The sequence below is a fragment of the Dendropsophus ebraccatus genome, chromosome 7, assembly GCF_027789765.1.
Source record: "Dendropsophus ebraccatus isolate aDenEbr1 chromosome 7, aDenEbr1.pat, whole genome shotgun sequence".
Taxonomy (NCBI): domain Eukaryota; kingdom Metazoa; phylum Chordata; class Amphibia; order Anura; family Hylidae; genus Dendropsophus; species Dendropsophus ebraccatus.
This window is the reverse complement of record NC_091460.1, coordinates 32,994,217-33,010,760: the sequence shown is the minus strand read 5'-3', so window position 1 is coordinate 33,010,760 and position 16,544 is coordinate 32,994,217. Positions and strand designations below refer to the sequence as shown.

The 16,544-nt window shown below is 44.0% G+C and overlaps 1 protein-coding gene across 2 annotated transcripts in view; it reads right to left on the bottom strand.

Moving 5' to 3' along the window:
- The window catches only part of REEP1 (receptor accessory protein 1), an 88,756-nt gene that overhangs the window by 66,227 nt on the left and 5,985 nt on the right, over nt 1-16,544 (bottom strand). For both annotated transcript variants that reach the window (XM_069977245.1, XM_069977246.1), the window contains exon 2: nt 13,027-13,101. The gene's annotated coding sequence lies outside the window, so the exon portion shown is untranslated. The remainder of the gene's footprint in view (nt 1-13,026; nt 13,102-16,544) is intronic.

Below are 16,544 nucleotides of genomic sequence, written 5' to 3'. Positions count from 1 at the left end.
GTTCTGGAGAACTTATGACTGTTTACTGTAAATCATCTAAGGTTGTGCTATTTATACTTTATAGCTATTTATGTAATGTCTGATTATAATGGCTGCATTCTGGTAGAACCCCCTAGTTTTAGTACAGTACACACAACTGCTGTGGGGTCTTTACACTGAACTGATTCTATTGTTGTAGTATTTATCTGTAGCTGTCACTAGAGGACGCTTACTGCATTCATATTTTTCCAGCACAGATGCTCTGGTGGTCTTTGCCAGTCTTTGTTTAGAGGCTACCAGCCATGATGTACCATACCAACAGCTGTGTACAGATGTCTTTGCAGTGGCCTGGAACCCATGTGCCACTGCTGGGTTCATTAGTTTAGTTGGCGCTGAGGTAAATACTGTAGCTGGGTTCCCTGTTTTTAGTATTGCAGTACCACTTTTTGGCCACAAGATGCTGCCATCTATTTTATCTGCTAATTTATCCAGCACATTGAAGTCTACAGGGGTTACCTGTATTGATACTATGTTTCACTTCAGTCAGTGGGGGAGAAATGATTGCCAGCAACTCCTCACTCTCTTAGCCTATCAGAGGCTGGTTCTAGAAGCTTCCGAACTACCAGCTTCTAAGGTATCGCACACTATTCCCCACCAATAAGAAAACAGCTCAGTCTTTGTCTATAAATGCTGATGGGGTCAGTCACAGAAAAGTTAGTTGTCTAGTTGTTCCTGATATACTTCAATGTTGTTCCAGAGAGAGAGAGATTCTTCCAGGGCCTGGCCCTAGTGGCCAGGTGCCCAAGTGCCTAAGGGTGCCTTTACACAGAGAGATTTATCTGGCAGATTTTTTAACCCCTTAGGGACCAAGCTTGTTTGGACCTTAATGACCAGGCTCATTTTTCAAAATCTGACCTGTCTCACTTTATGCGCTTATAGCTCAGTGATGCTTTAACGTATGCTAGCGATTCTGAGATAGTTTTTTTCTTAACATATGGTACTTTATGTTAGTGGCAAAATTTGGTCACTGTCTTGTGTGTTTTTTGTGAAAAACATCAAAATATAATGAAAAATTTGAAAATTTTGCACTTTACGAACTTTGAAGTTCTTTGCTTCTAAAAAAAAAAAGGCACATAACAAAAATTGGTTAGTTAGTCACATTATCAATATGTCCTCTTTATTCTGGCTTCATTTCGTAAACATATTTCACTTTTTTAGGGTTTTACGGGGCTTAGAAATGTATCAGCAAATTATCAAATTTTCATGAAATTTCCAAAACTGATTTATTTAGGGACCAGTTCTACTTTAAGTTGATTTAGGAGGCTTGTATACTGGAAACCCCCATAAGTGACCCCATTTTGGAAACTAGACACCTTAAAGAATTAATCTATGGGGTATAATGAGCATTTTAACCCTACAGGGGCTGGAAGAAAATATTCACAATTAGGCCGGAAAAAAATGGAAAATAGAAAATTTCCAATAATATATTTGTTAAGATTAAAGTATCTCATTTTCATAATAAACATGAGAGAAAATGCACCCCAAATTTTGTAACGTAGGTTCTCCTGAGTACAATGGTACCCCATATGTGGGTGTAAACCACTGTATGGGCACACAGCCGGGCTCAGAAGGAAGGGAGCGCCAATTAGCATTTCCAGTTCAGATTTTGCTGAAGAAGTTTCTGAGCGCCAGGTGCGTTTGCAGAACCCCTGTAGTGTCAGCAGAATAGAATCCCCCAAAAGTCACCCCGTTTTGGAAAGTACACCCATCAAAGAATACATCTTGGGGTGTGGTGACCATTTTGACCCCACAGGTATTAGAGGAAAGTATTCAAAAGTAGACATAAAAATGAAAAAATAGAATTTTTCTAATAATATGTTTGTTTAGTTTGAAATATCTCAATTTCACGAGGAACAGGGAAGAAAACTCACCACAATATATGTAACGCAGGTTCTCCTGAGTAGAACGATACCCCATATGTGGGCATAAACCACTGTGTGGGCACACAGCGGGGCTCAGAAGGGAAGGAGCGCTAATTAGCATTTCCAGTTCAGATTTTGCTGAAGAAGTTTCTGAGCGCCAGGTGCGTTTGCAGAGCCCCTGTAGTGTCAACAGAATAGAACCCCCCCAAATGTCACCCCATTTTGGAAAGTACACCCCTCAAAGAATACATCTTGGGGTATGGTGACCATTTTGACCCCACAGGTATTAGAGGAAAGTATTCAAAAGAAGACAGTAAAAATGAAAAAATAGAATTTTTCTAATAATATGTTTGTTTAGTTTGAAATTTCTCAATTTCACGAGGAACGGGGAGAAAACTCACCCCAATATATGTAACGCAGGTTCTCCTGAGTAGAACGGTACCCCATATGTGGGCATAAACCACTGTGTGGGCACACAGCGGGCCTCAGAAGGAAGGGAGCGCCAATTAGCATTTTCAGTGCATGATTTTTCTGAAGAAGTTTCTGAGCGCCAGGTGCGTTTGCAGAGCCCCTGTAATGTCTACAGAATAGAACCCCCCACAAAAGTCACCCCATTTTGGAAAGTACACCCCTCAAGGAATTCATCTTGGGGTGTGGTGAGCATTTTGACCCCACAGGTATTGGAGGAAAGTATTCAAAACTAGACCGTAAAAATGAAAAAAATTGCATTTTTCCAATAACATGTTTGTTTAGTTTGAAATTTCTCAATTTCACTAGGAACAGGGGAGAAAAAGCACCCCAACATTTGTAATGGAGGTTCTCCTAAGTACAATGGTACCCCATATGTGGGCATAAACCACTGTATGGGCACACAGCAGGGCTCAGAAGAGAAGGAGTGTCATTTTAGTTACAGGCAATATGTGGGTGTTTACTGGTTATCTGGGGTGGTAATAGACAGTCTCGGGGTGTTTACTGGCTATCTGAGGTGGCAACAGGCAATCTGGTGGGGTTATGGGCAATCTGAGTGGTTACGAGCAGTCTGTGCCAATCTGGGGTGGTTACGGTCAATCTGGGGTGGTCACGGGCAATCTGGGGTGGTTACGGGCAATCTGGGGGTGTTTACTGGCTGTATGGGGTGGTTATGGGCAATATTGGGGTGTTTACTGGCTATCTAGGGGTGGTTACTGGCTATCTGGGGTGGTGATGGGCAATCTGGGGGTGTTCACTGGCTATCTGGGGTGGTGACGGGTAATCTGGTGGTGTTCACTGACTATCTGGGGTTGCAACGGGCAATCTGGGGTGGTGAAGGGAAATCTGGGGTGGTTGCGAGCAATCTGGGGTGGTTGCGAGCAATCTGTGGTGGTTACAGGCAATTTGGGGTAGTAACAGGCAGTCTGTGGCAATCTGGGGTGGTTACGGGCTGTCTGGAATGGTTATGGGCTATCAGGGGGGATACGGGCTATCAGGGGGGGATACGGGCAATCTGGGGAGATTACGGGCGATCTGGGGAGATTACGGGCAATCTGGGGTAGTGACAGGCAATCTGGGGTAGTGACGGGCAATCTGGGGTGGTGACGGGCAATCTGGGGTGGTTATGGGCTGTCTGGGATGGTTATGGGCTGTCTGGGATGGTTATGGGCTATCTGGGGTGGATACGGGCAATCTGGGGTGGATACGGACAATCTGGGGAGATTACAGGCAATTTAGGGTGGTTACAGGCAATCTGGGGTGGTTACGGGCAATCTAGGGTGGTGACGGGCAATCTGGGGTGGTTACGGGTAATCTGGGGTGGTTACAGGTAATCTGGGGTGGTTACAGGTAATCTGGGGTGGTTACAAGTAATCCAGGGTGGTTACGGGTAATCCAGGGCACTTGACTTTGGTGACAGGCGTAAAAAAGTGCCGGCACCATTTGGAACAAGCGATCAGTGGTATATAGTATATACCGCTGATCACTTGTACTGGGACCACACTGGGTGGTCACCGATCATTGCCCCATGCTCTCCGCCACTTCCGGTGGTGGAGAGAATGAAGCTTTGATAATTTTTAGGAATCCATCACTGTGAACAGAGTCTGTTCACAGTGATGGCGGCGGCCATCTTGGATCAGATGGCCGCCCAGGGAGGGGAGGGTCAGTGGCCAGGTCACTAGGGTTAATTCTGGGGACAGGGGGGGACATGTTCTCATCTCCTCTCACTGTGAGAAGAGATGAAAGCGTTCAGCTACACTGGCAATGTCTGTTACCGGTGGCCACCGTTATACTGATAATAACGGCGATCGCCGGTGAGGGGACTTGCCGGGACTGACCCCACACTCTGCCCCAACCCCTCAGCTACCTCCGGAAGCTGAGAGGAGGGGGCTGCGGGCATTACCGGCGCCGCTGCACTATTCTGCACCATCGCCATAAAGAGCTGATGGCAGCAGAATAGAGGCCATTAGTGATTGCCGTAAAAATCCGTATCGGCGGTCACTAATAACATAATACATGTATTCTCTGGGTCGCTACGGTTACGGCGATACCACATTTGTATAGTTTTTTTGTATATTACCGCTTTGGCGCAATAGAAACCATCTTCCTAGCAAAAACCCACAAAAACTGTCACCGCATTGCAAGATCATAGCGTTCTCATCTTTTGCGCGGAAAGATCTGTAGTTCCTATTGATACCAAGTTTTATATGTATATGACTTTTTGATCTCTTTTATGACGTATTTTCTAAAGTGGATTGATAAAATACAGCTATTCTGGTACTGTTTTTTTTATTATTTTTTTACAGCGTGTGTCGTGCGATATAATTATTGATATAGTTTTATAGATTGGGTCGTTACGGACGTAACAATACCAAATATGTATAGGATTTGTGTTTTTGATCACTTTTATGTAATGTTTTATAGTGTTTGGGGAATGTAATGCATCTTTATTATTGGGGGGGGGCTGTGTTGTGTTTGGTGCACATTTTTTCCCCTTTTTTTTACTTTTACACTAGTGTACATTACTGTACACTAGTGTAAAATACTTAGATCATTGATACAATACATTGCAGTACCTGATGTACTGCAATGTATTGTATCATGCCTCATGCTGACAGGCAATAGCCACAGCCACCCCTGTCAGCATCAGGCATCTCCATGGTGACCCCGGGGACCTTCATTAGGACCCCGGGATCACCATGGAGACATCGGGACCCCAGACGGCGCCGCGGGACATCGCGATCATGTAAGTGGACCAGCGGCGCCGTCCGGGATCCACCGGGACCCGTTAGATGCCGCTGTCATGGTTTGAAAAGAGGAGAAATCTTAGTCTTTCCTTTATGACCTGTTCTCTGTTTATAATCCGTTCCTGGTTTAGGCTTAACCCCTTAGTGACCGCCATGCTGCCTTTTCACGGCGGCCACTAATGGGCTTTATTCCGATGCGTACGCCTTTTAACGGCGGGCGCATCGGAATAAATTACCGCCCGGCGGCGGGTGCAGGACGGGTGATCAGCGGTCAGCGTCAAATGCCACTGTCAAACCATGACAGCGGCATCTAATGGGTCCGGTGGATCCCGGACGGCGCCGCAGGTCCACTTACATGATTGCGATGTCCCGCGGCGCCGTCCAGGGTCCCGATGTCTCCATGGTGATCCCGGGGTCCTAATGAAGGTCCCCGGGGTCACCATGGAGATGCCTGATGCTGACAGGGGTGGCTGTGGCTATTGCCTGTCAGCATGAGAACAGCTATACCTAAACGGATATCCAATACACAATCAATAAGCCCCCTTCACGCGTCCGGAAAATCTGCCCCGATTTCTTTTCAGGAAATCCGGACAGATTTCTGGACCCAAAAGGTTACATTAGTGACAGACACCCTTCAGGATTTTTCCTGAAGGGTGTCCGTTCTAGAAAATAGGTCAGGATTTTTTTAGATCCTGTCCTATTTTCTTCCGGAAACCCAGCATGGACACCCCCTTAGAAGTCTATGTAAGCACAAGACACATGCTCCAGACACTTTCCAGATGCACATCAGGAAAGCGTCAGGTATTCAGATGACAGGCTGGGGCTGGGGACCGTTGACAGGCCGATGGGTGCCAGGCACAGCAGTTGACTGCAGGAAGCAACTACCCTTCCCCATGCCTGAGGGAGACAGCACAGCAGCAGACAGCACATCGGTCCTCCGTCCATCTCTTGCCCTCCTGGACCAGGAGAGAGCATCCTGGCCAGTCACCCGCAGACATCAGCAGTTTTGCAGCCTGCTGCTCTCCAGATTTCAGAACTACAACTCCCATCATGTCTGGACAGCAAAAGCATTCATCTGGGCCTAGACCTCTAAGACGCCCTTTCCAATGGCTGCTGAGGCGGTGGGGCTTAAGGGTCAGGTACTGTGCCAATGTAGGTGGGGCTAAGTGGTGCTGCGGACGCAAAGCCCTGCCCAGGTGGAACAAACCACCAACAATAAAAAGCATTTTTAACTAGACCAAACACCAAGAAATCTATAATAAAGGTATGAAAACTGCAGAATTTAGTCTTTACAGCTGTGTAGAGAAGTCCTCATACAGATCAGCCGCACATCTCCATGTGTAAAAAAAAGTGCACCAGAAAGTTTGTTGATTTTATTTCTATGTTTTATAGTAATGACTAAGGGTCCTCAGTGATCTGAAATGCGTCGGTGTATGACAACTTTTAATGTGGAAGAAATATAGACTGAAAGCAGTGGACCCCTCACTTTCTAAACGCATGTATCTAAAAGCAGCAAATAGTGGGTCTAGACTTGAAGAGCTTTATAAACACACAGCTTGTGGGAACTGCATGCTTGCACCTATTACACCACTAGGTGGAGGCATTGTTTTTTCTTTGTGTAGGTCAGTGATGAGTATCTATGAAATGCAGTAAAGAAAAGTTTATAACTACAAAACTATGGTGAGAGAGTTTAGAATATAACTTCATATTCAGACAGTAGTTCTTTATTTAGAAACACATGACATATAATTCTGTGGCAGGGTCCTCTCTCCCTCTATACCAGTCTATAATTTATTTGCTTCATGTTTATTGTACTTTTTTTTCTTACTTATGTACTTAGACCCTTTTTCATATCTACAGCTCCCTGGAACTAATGGTGCATTAATATAAGTAACAATAATAATTCCCTGAGTATTATCTCAGATGTGAATGGTGCTGTATGTGCTATATGATAATGTGCAGTTATATGGGCAGTGTATGGAAATATTATACAAGCATGGAAGTCCGCTGGAAATAAAAATGTGTTTTTTTCCTCATTTTTCAACCTATATTATAAAATTAATCAGAAATCTTGCAGCTAGGTGATGTCATAGCTCCTCTCTTCCTCATCTCTTATGTTAGCATTTGCAACTTAATTTCCAATTGGCATCTGGACTTATCACCCTGAATGAGCACTCAATTGCACGCACAGAGGGCCCAGGTAAGAGCGCATTAAATGATGCTGAAAGCAGGCTGGCAGGTCTAATTACAGCTGTAATAATTTGGGGTGGCCACTGCCAGACAGCTCTGGTGGTGGTTTATATTCTGAGAACAAGGGGGCTGGGCAGTAAAATTCTATCATGGTCTACCCCTATCAGGCACAGCTGACATAGGTATTAATTGTATGGGGATCTTAAGGCTGTAAAAAAAATACAGAACTAAAATAGCACATTTTATGGACAATAAAATAGTTATTTATATCAAGGCCTCCCATTTTCCATCTTGAGTACAGGGCCCTGACTTTTCCGGCTGAATAGATCAGTGGGTCGGCATGTGCAACCAGCCTCTCCATCGAGTATTAATGGTGGAATTAGGAGCAACAGCCAACCTGCCCTTACCCAGAAGGGTCAGTACCCTGTTCATCGAGGGGTCCCAGAAATCGGACCACCACTATCAGACTGATTTTTGGCACTGAAGTAACTTTTAATTTTATTTCTTCATCAGTGGCCCTTGACTGTGTGAATGTGAAAAAATAGAAAAACAAACAAACAAAAACTAGGTAACATATACGAATAGTGCTGAAGGGGTTCAACTTCCTAAATGCCATGATCACTATTCAATGAGGCATCTGAGTGCCAGAAACTAGAGATGCCTTGTGGTTTTCCCACTCTTTTGCAATAATCACATTCTTCAGAAAAAAAAACCTGCTGTATAACACTGTCCATTCCAAAGATTACATCTATAGTCAGCATCCCTGCTTGACCTAGGGCTGCCCCCTACTGGTAGAAATTCTAAAAACTTAGGGGTTACTCCTTCTCAGACTCCACACACAAGTCTGGTAAGTATCAAACCAGGAGCAGCTGGAGGGAATCACATATCTCTGAGACTTTGTTTTGTTTCAACACATTTGCTTGTTTTATTTATGCTTTACTCCTCTAAAAATTCTATATAAACATTACACTATGCTGACTATTCTTCACTGGTCACTCAGCTATCTTATTACTCTCTACTTTCTGTAACAATCTTGGGTGTCAGTAGTTCACATGGATTGCCATATTCAGGGTTGGCACATTAATTTAAAAATTGGCCATGGTCAGCTTTGAAGAGGTAGTCCGGGCAAAATAGAAAAACTGGCGTGGGCAGGGGGTAATGGAAACATAATAATCAAGTTATACTTACCCATCCTGGTGCTCTCACAGCACCCCCTGCTGGACATAGTGGCCCCTGAGAATGTGCCTGCTCAGCCAATCAGTGTCCACTGCAGTCCCTGTGTGGTCATGATTTCACAGAACTCAGGAGATACGGGAGACAAGTGAGGGACCAGAAGTAATAGGGCTGCCTGTGCTTTCTCATGCTGGGAACCATAAGGGTGGGTTCACATTGAGGAATTCTCGCGGATAAACTCAGCGGAATTCCGCCGGCTTTACCCACTCACGGACGCGCGCTTTTCCGCCGGCTCCATAGACACCATTCTATGGGCCGGCTGATTCCACATTCCGCTGAAAGAATTGACATGTCAGTTCTTTCGGCGGAATGTAGAATCAGCCGGCCCATAGAATGGTGTCTATTGAGTCGGCGGAAAGGCGCGCGTCCGTGAGCGCGTACAACCGGCGGAATTCCTCAGAGTTTATCGGTGAGAATTCCTCAATGTGAACCCACCCTAAAAGAGACCAAACCCTATCCTAATACAGCCTAATCAGCTATAGGCGGGAGTGTAGTAGACGGACGGTAACCCGCCTCCACTTTATCCACTCTAGCGGCTCAAAACTACTTCTAAGATATCCAGCCACAAGTTTGTTTATAGTCAGTGCTTACTTATGTCTGCTTGGCATGAACTGTAACACCTATTATCCTTTTTCATATTGTATGCTCTGATTTGTCCTTTTGGAGCGAATCCGACTGCACATACCTTTTTCCTTTCTTTGTTTTGCCTTATGATCACATGTGTACCTGTTCTAGTCTATGCCCCTTAGCTGTTTCTTAGTGGTAATGTCTGTATTTCTTATTTGTCTTGTGTTATCATACGAAATAAATAACTTATAAATAAGGAAAAACGTAGGAGTGAATTTACTGGATCAGGCATGACAGTTTTCTGGTGTAAAAAAAAAATGCTAATTTTTGCACAATCACTACTTTTCATGATGCTAATTTTCCCTTTTTTTTCTTTTTCTACTTTTCCATTTTACTGTCTAGGGCCATGTTCATACAATTTGCAACAACGGCCGTTATTTATGCGGAAGATACATTGTATGTGCATGAATTGAATCCCGGCCAGAGCGTATACACATAGTATACGATCCGGCCGGGGTTCTAACTGGCCGCATGAAAAAGTGACACTCTCCATTGTGTGCAGCGGTGGATTGGGATGCAGGCGCACACTGATGCGCCCGCATCCCAATTCATCATAAATGAAGATCATCCGGCTGGTACTTCTCTGACACCGGCCGTTCTGTGACCCAGCCGGGTGAACGGTCTTTCTTACTATTCATCTCTTAGAAGCAAGAAAAAAATATCAAGTATAAAGAGCTGAGCTACTCAGACAAAAAAAAATAAATTGCTGTAGCTACTCAACTGGGTCAGAGCAGCTCCAAAATGGCGGGTACTGGGGATTCCTGGAATGCAATGGCTATAACTTACCAAAAGTGCTTCAAAGAAAGAACTTATATTTTTATTTTTCCTGCACTGCCAGTTCCTTTTATTTATATTTTACTCTCTATATTGGTTATTAAAACCTGTGTACTTTTTCATTACCTTGGAGTATGTTTGGTAAAACACACAGAAGATCTATTATGGACATTATCATGTTGTGCTCTATAGTGAGCGTTGTCCCTACTTCCCCTCCACAAAATTCATCTGTTCTTCTTATTAACATTATACCTATGCTTTTTTTTTTTTTTTTTTTTACTCTTTGGGATTGGTATATATACACCTACATGGTGGTATACTTTGTCCACCCTCTATATAACACAATCAACTAGCTAGCTATTACTAGCGTTTAAGTGTAATGGTCTGTTTACACGGAGAGATTTATTTGGAAGCCAAAGCCAGAACCAGACTAAAAACAGAGAGCAGGTCATAAAGGAAAGACTGAGATTTCTTCTTTTTAAATCCACTTCTGGCTTTGGCTTCCAAAATGTCAGATAAATCTCTCTGTTTTAACGCACCATTAGTGACTGGGGGGGGGGGGGGTCCCAATTAAATTGCCTGATTGCTGGAGGTGCAAAATACTGTTAACTCTGTGCAGTCTGACCTTCAGTCTTCTGGTAGCGTCTGCCACAGGCAGGATCTACTAGAAGATCGCAGATAACACTGACCATTGCTATGCAATGGCAGGTATCGAACCATGTATGCAATCTAATGATGGCTTGTAAAAGTCTCCCAGGGACTATAAAAATGTATTTAAAAATGTTTAAAAAAAATATTACATAGCCCTCTCCTCTAATTAGTTTAAATGACCCCCTTTCAAAATTTTATAAATAAAACACACAAATAAATAATCATATTATATATCGTTGCGTGCTTAATTGTCTGACCTATTAAGATATAACATTGCTGTTCCCGCGCTGTGAATAGCGTACACGAAAGAAAAGAAGAAGAAAAAGCCAAGATTCTTGATTTGTTACATATCATTTTTAAAAAATTTAAGAAGTGCTCAAAAATTCCCACCTAAACAAATATGGCACCAATAAAAACTAGAGATCATGGTGCAAAAAATAATTTTTTAAGCAGAGGCGTGCGAGGCATCTCATTGACACACTGAGGCAGGCAGGCGGAATTCCGCCACTTTTACTCTGTGTGAACATACCCTTAGAAGCGAGGTGGAAAAAAAATAAATAAAACTGGCACCTGTTCATTTAGGCCATTTAGGGCTGCGTCATTAAAGGGTTAATGTTACCGCTGAAAATACGCACATATAAGCCATACAGGTCTGTCAAGTATCTGGAAACTGTTTATGGTATCTATATGAATACCATTAAAGGGGTACTCCATATAATTTATGTATTTTATCAACTGGGGTCAGAAAGTTACACGTGCCGGGGTGACAGGCTCCCGACCCCCCGTTACAGCCCCCTATACTCACCTGATCCCGCCGGGTCCCGCTTTCGGATCCGGTCGGGTCACGGAGATATGAGCGCCCGAAGCCCGGCGCGCGCGCGCTGACAGGAGAGTCCGATGCTCATAGAGAATGAAGGAGCATCGGACTCCCCATTCATTCTCTATGAGCGTCGGACTCTCCTGTCAGAGCGCCGGGCTTCGGGAGCTGATATCTCCGTGACCCGATCGGAATTAAAAGCGGGACCCGGTGGGATCAGGTGAGTATAGGGGGCTGTAACGGGGGTCGGGAGCCTGTCACCCCGGCACGGGGGGTGACAGGTCCTCTTTAAGGGAACCTATCACCACCCTGAGGGAGAGTGAGTTGGCCCCGATACCTTACTGCTGGGCACAGCTCTGTGACACCATGCCTCACAGTCTCCCAGTGCTCAGGCAGCCAATTAAGCCTGAGTGGCTGGGAAGAGGGTGGAGGCAGTGTGACCTCTCGCCGCGCCGCTGCTGCCCCATCTCCTGCTCTGTTCCGGGGCTCCTCCTCCTCCAGCTCCCTGTCAGCTCAACGGACGCGTCCCTGTCTCCTAGGGAGCGTGCGCGCCGGCTCTGCTGTAATTTAAAGGGTCAGTGTGCCTTTAATTGGCTGCTGCTCTGAGGCTCTCCATAAATTGCAGCCCTGCCCCACCACAGGTGTTTTAGCCTCTACATGCTTTCTAGTGTGTTCAGTCCAAGCTACCTGTTGTTCCTGCCATTGTTCCTGTCCGTTGTTCCTGCCCTTTGTTTCTGCCACCCTTCGGTTTTGCTTGTGACTGTTACCCGTGTGTGCAGCTGCCTACCTGCCTGCCTGCTTACCTACTGTTCCTGCTACACCTCGTCCGCCGTCACTAGCAAGCCAAGCCAGGGGTAGCGACCTGGGGGTCGCCTGCCGCAGCAAGTCCATCCCGCCTTGTGGCTCCACACTCATGTCTACTTACAGTAAAGATTTTGAATTTGAGTGGTATGGAATATAAAAAAGAGCAGCCATACAATGACCATGACAATTTTTATGGCTTACCTATTAAGACCTGCTGGTCTGCGCTAGCAATAAACAAGATAGAGACAATGGAAAAATAACATGTCACGCAGTAGTTATAAAGTCAAAAGCCTTAGACCAGAAACTGATTATCGGGGGACAAGGTTGTGGCCGAGACCGAACAGCCGCCAAAACAATCAGACGCAGCTAAGCTATAGCAAGTGTATTATAAAGTTTATTGTTTCTTTTTTTATTCTTAGCCGTTTCCTCCCTGCTCAAACTGTTTCTAAGGAAAATCGTGATCACAATGTTTCCAAGTGGTTTTCAGAGCTACACTTAGAGGGTTATTATCTGATGAAAAAAGGCAGAAAGTAATGTATTTCACAGCTTGGTCATTGGTAAAACAATCTGTTAAAGAAACCAGAATTTTTTTCTCACTATACATCATTACTAGGAGGATAAACAGTCATTGTATTTGTATGACGTACTGTATATGTGTACACTAGAATGGAGGCGTAAAAGATAGAAAATGAAATCCAAACCGGAAAAATGATGTAGTTTAAAGCTTTTTATGTTTTTGTTTTTTTTGTTATACATATTTTATATATGCTAAATAACTGCAATAAAAAGCAGAATAAAAAATAATGGAAATTACCTGGTTTTGATTGATGGTTAGGACACCACGAGCGAAGAGAGAATTGCAAGAGGGATTTGTATACCGTCCAGTAAACTGATGGCATAAAACAGAGAACAACCTATGTAAATTCTGTGTATCTTAATGAAATTCTCTATACTTCTATATATGTCCCCTGCCTTTCCTCATACAGCTTTACCTTTTATTCACACGTTGTAACAGTGCGGCTGTATTTGGGCTGTAATTGTGCGGCCGTATTTTTGGTGGTTCGTGTGTATGCTTGGAAGTATAGGATATACGGCTGCACAGTGCACACTATGTCTGAATCTACGGCCCTATCGTAAACGGACCCGTAAAAAATGAACAAGACCATTGTTTGCGGCTGAACATGCGGCCGAGGATTGACATGCGGTCCGTACGGAGTACTTCAAAAATAGCCGGCAATGATGCCGAATGCCGATGCCTCTAATAGTTAATATATTAAATTACTAAAACACATTTTCTTTGTAATCAAGACACTTTCGTTGGTCAATAATTTATTTCTAACGAATCCATCATTTTGCAATTAAATATACTGTTAAAAAAAATAGATATATAAATAAATGTATATTTATCTATATATTTATTTTTTGACAGTATATTGAATTGCACAATGATGGATTCGTTAGAATTAAATTATTGACCAACGAAACTGAATTTATTTCCACGAAAATGTGTTTTATTCATTAAATATTAATTAGTACAGGAAGCTCCATAAGCCGTTAATTCATATGCCGGCAATAGAGCTTTCTGTACTAATCATCACTTTACTTTAATGAAAACATCAAATGTTTCTTCTAATTATGTTATGACAATAGCATTATTAGAAGAAACATTTAGAATTATATGTGCGCTCAGCTGATTGGCTGTTCGGCTGAGCGCACATATAATGAGCCGGTCCGCAGTACAGTGACTTCATTGTGCTGCGGACCAGCGAAGAGGACACATCGGGGTGAGTATAGAGCTCTCCCCACCCCCTCCCCGCCACTGCACCCCTCCCAGCAAGGAAGGGGGGTCACTTAACCCCTTCCTTGCTGGGATGGGTGCAGTCTGACATCAGTCTGGCCCCCAGGGGGTTAAGGGGGATGCAATACATCCTCCCTTAACCCCTTGGGGGTCAGACTGTAAGCAGCGATCTGTAAAGATGCTGCATACTGTAAGGAGCACAACACCGCTCACAATGATGGGTGTTGTGCTCCTGTTTGTGTGTTTTTTGTGTGTTTCTCCCTTTTTGTTTTTCAGATATCGGTATCCTGGGGATTACGTCGGATTCCATGGACTACGTCGATGACCAGCGGTTGTTCTTTGAATTTTTTTAATAAAATGGTCAATGAGGGGTGTGGGGGTGTTTTTATTTGAATAAAAAAATATTTTAAACTTGTGTCTTGTCTTTATTTCTTTACTTTATAGACTTAGTAGTGGAAGCGTCTAATAGACGGAATCCATTACTAAGTTGGGGCCTAGTGTTAGCCGGTATAAAATGGCTAACACTAACCCCCTATTATTACCCCAGTACCCAATGCCACCAGGGGTACTGGGAAGAGCCGGGTGCCAGTGGTCCCGGAGCGTCAATATTGGCGCTCCTGGACTGGGCGGCAGCAGGCTGGTAATATTTAGGCTGGGGAGGGCCTAAACCAATGGCTCTTCCCACCCTGGTGTTACCAGGCTGCTGTCGTTTGGTTTTTAACCCGGCTGGTTATAAAAATAGGGGGGACCCTATGCGTTTTTTTTTTTTAAATAAATAAATAATAAAAAAAAACGCATAGGGTCCCCCCTATTTTTATAACCAGCCGGGTTAAAAACCAAACGACAGCAGCCTGGTAACACCAGGGTGGGAAGAGCCATTGGTTTAGGCCCTCCCCAGCCTAAATATTACCAGCCTGCTGCCGCCCGGGCCCGGAGCGCCAATTTTGACGCTCCGGGACCACTGGCACCCGGCTCTTCCCAGTACCCCTGGTGGCATTGGGTACTGGGGTAATAATAGGGGGTTAGTGTTAGCCATTTTATACCGGCTAACACTAGGCCCCAACGTAGTAATGGATTCCGTCTATTAGACGCTTCCACTACTAAGTCTATAAAGTACAGAAATAAAGACAAGCCACAAGTTTAAAATATTTTTTTATTCAAATAAAAACACCCCCACACCCCTCATTGACCATTTTATTAAAAAAATTCAAAGAACAACCGCTGGTCATCGACGTAGTCCATGGAATCCGACGTAATCCCCAGGATACCGATATCTGAAAAACAAAAAGGGAGAAACACACAAAAAACACACAAACAGGAGCACAACACCCATCATTGTGAGCGGTGTTGTGCTCCTTACAGTATGCAGCATCTTTACAGATCGCTGCTTACAGTCTGACCCCCAAGGGGTTAAGGGAGGATGTATTGCATCCCCCTTAACCCCCTGGGGGCCAGACTGATGTCAGACTGCACCCATCCCAGCAAGGAAGGGGTTAAGTGACCCCCCTTCCTTGCTGGGAGGGGTGCAGTGCCGGGGAGGGGGTGGGGAGAGCTCTATACTCACCATCCGATGTCCCGATGTGTCCTCTTCGCTGGTCCGCAGCACAATGAAGTCACTGTGCTGCGGACCCGCTAATTATATGTGCGCTCAGCTGATTGGCTGATCGGCTCAGCGCACATATAATTCTAAATGTTTCTTCTAATAATGCTATTGTGATAACATAATTAGAAGAAACATTTGATGTTTTCATTAAAGTAAAGTGATGATTAGTACAGAAAGCTCTATTGCCGGCATATGAATTAACGGCTTATAGAGCTTCCTGTACTAATTAATATTTAATGAATAAAACACATTTTCGTGGAAATAAATTCAGTTTCTTTGTTCAATAATTTAATTCTAACGAATCCATCATTGTGCAATTAAATATACTGTCAAAAAATAAATATATATATAAATATACATTTATTTATATATATATTTATTTTAACAGTATATTTAATTGCAAAATGATGGAATCGTTTACATTTAATTATTGAACAATAAAAGGCACTTTATTACAAAGAAAATGTGTTTTATTAATTCAATATATTAACCATGAGAGACATCGGCTATAGTGCAGAGGATCGCAAACCCCGGTAATAGCAATTCATGTAAACTGTGTTCCCTGCTTTCCCAGATGCATCCAGAGGTGTTTCCATCACTTTCTTAACATTTTATTTCTTATTTTTAGTTGAACCAGATTTCCAAGTAAATGACCGTATGTTTTGAGCCGCATGTCTATTTTTTCCCACGGCCGGAGTTTCACCCGCACATTTACAGCCGCATAAAAAAAACAGCCGCACAGTTACAGCGTGTGAACCCAGCCTAAATTAGGCTAAGTTTACGTTACATGAACACCCGGCCGTTCCATGACTCGGGAAGTACCGGCTGGGTGACCTTTCCGGCTGCAGAGCCTCATGCGGGCGCATCAGCGTGCGCCCGTATCAGAGCTTTCCATAGCCCACAGTGAAGCAAGCGGCCAGAGCCGCTCGCT